The sequence below is a fragment of the Carcharhinus amblyrhynchos genome, chromosome 3 (genome assembly GCF_965287045.1).
Source record: "Carcharhinus amblyrhynchos chromosome 3, sCarAmb.v2.hapA, whole genome shotgun sequence".
NCBI classification, from domain to species: Eukaryota; Metazoa; Chordata; class Chondrichthyes; order Carcharhiniformes; family Carcharhinidae; genus Carcharhinus; species Carcharhinus amblyrhynchos.
The window spans coordinates 22,521,408-22,523,107 of NC_137326.1; positions in this window are offsets into that span (position 1 = coordinate 22,521,408).

The window sequence follows — 1,700 nt, forward strand, 5'->3', positions numbered from 1 at the left end:
GAAGGCTGAGGAAGGGAAAGGATTGAAGTGTATAAGATTATGAGGGGTACGGACAGGGTCAGTAGGGAGCAGCTGTTTCCCCTTGGTTTACGGATCAATCACGAGGGGACATAATTTTAGGGTCGGGGCAGGGGATTCAGAGGGGATTTGAGAAAAGAAATCACTTAGAAGGTGGTGGAAATCTGGAATGCACTGCCTGGGAAACTTTATAACCTTTAAAAACTATTTGGACGAGCACTTGAAATATCATAAAATGCAAAGATATGAAACAATTGCAGGAAAATTGGATTAGTGCGCTTTTAGTGGTAGTTATGGCTAGTACAGACTTGGTGGGCTGAAGGGCCTTTTCTGTACTGTATGATTTTATGTAGTAAGAAACTTCATGAAGGGGCCCACTGTCTGGTTTGAGATTGAGGCCTCAAGATTGCTTCTGGTTGGTCAAAAAGAAAAGTAATTTAAAGAGGTTTGAAGTTGAAGAATTTAATGCACAGCAAAAAGATGTGTGCAACCTTTATACTGACCTAGGTGATACCAAGTGACTCTACTTATCCTAAAATGACTTGAGACGTCAGGGCTTAAAAGTTGCAAGTGTGAAAAACCTAGGCTTTTCTATTTATCTTGCATTTAGAAGTCAAATACCTTAACTAAAAGTTATGTTTCTAAAACATATTAATCATAAAATCTGGTATTTGTAACAAGTATCAACATGCACCTCTTACTTGCTACTATGCTGCCTCAGTACAACCCCACCCTGTGCCTTTTTGGTTTTAGATATCTAAGAATTGCCATAATAAAAACAGAAAATGTTGGGAAAACTCAGCAGGTCTGGCAATATCTGTGGAGAGAGAAACAGAATTTTGAGCCTGTGTGACTCTTCTTCAGAACTGAAGAGAGGTAGAAAAATGATGGGTTTTAGACTCATGAAGAGGGGCTGGAAGAGATGCAGCAAAATAGAAGGTCAGGGATAGGTTGGAGCTCAGGAAAGATTAAATGACAAAGATATCATGGACACAAGACAAAGGGAGCGGTGAGAATGTTGTTAAAGACTAAAGCAGGTGTTAATAGTGACACAAAGGTCAGACAGCAGAATATGTTGATAACAGAACAAGGGTCAGCTCAGCACTGTGGGGGGCGGGGGGGGGGTGGGTGGAGCGGAGGGGGGGAATGGGGAAATGGTGATTTAAAATGGAAGACATATTTCATGGTCTGAAGTTGATAAATTCAATGTTAAGTCCAGAAGGCTGTTAAGTCCCTAATTGGAAGATGAGATGCTTTTCCTCCATTTTGCATTGGCCTTCACTAGGATATTGTAGCAGGCCAATGACAGAAATGTAAGTAAGAATGTAAGATGGCAAATTGAAATGGCAAGCAACAGGAAGATCATGTTTGCAGACTGAGCAAAGGTGTTCCATAAAGTGGTTACTCAGTTTGCATTTAGTCTCCCCGTTGTTGAGGAGACTGCATTGTGCATTGCAAATACAGTAGACTAAGAATTAGTGCAGACACAATGGGTCAAATGCACTCTTTCTGCACTGTAGGGACTCTATGATTATCCATGAAATTGTGAACAAAACGGAACACTGTACCGCACTTCTGATGTTATGATAGAGGGAGGATAATTGGTGAAATAGCACAAGATGGTTAGGCCTGCAACACAGGAATAGTATTAGGCCATTTAGCCCCTTGAGTCTTTTCCTCCA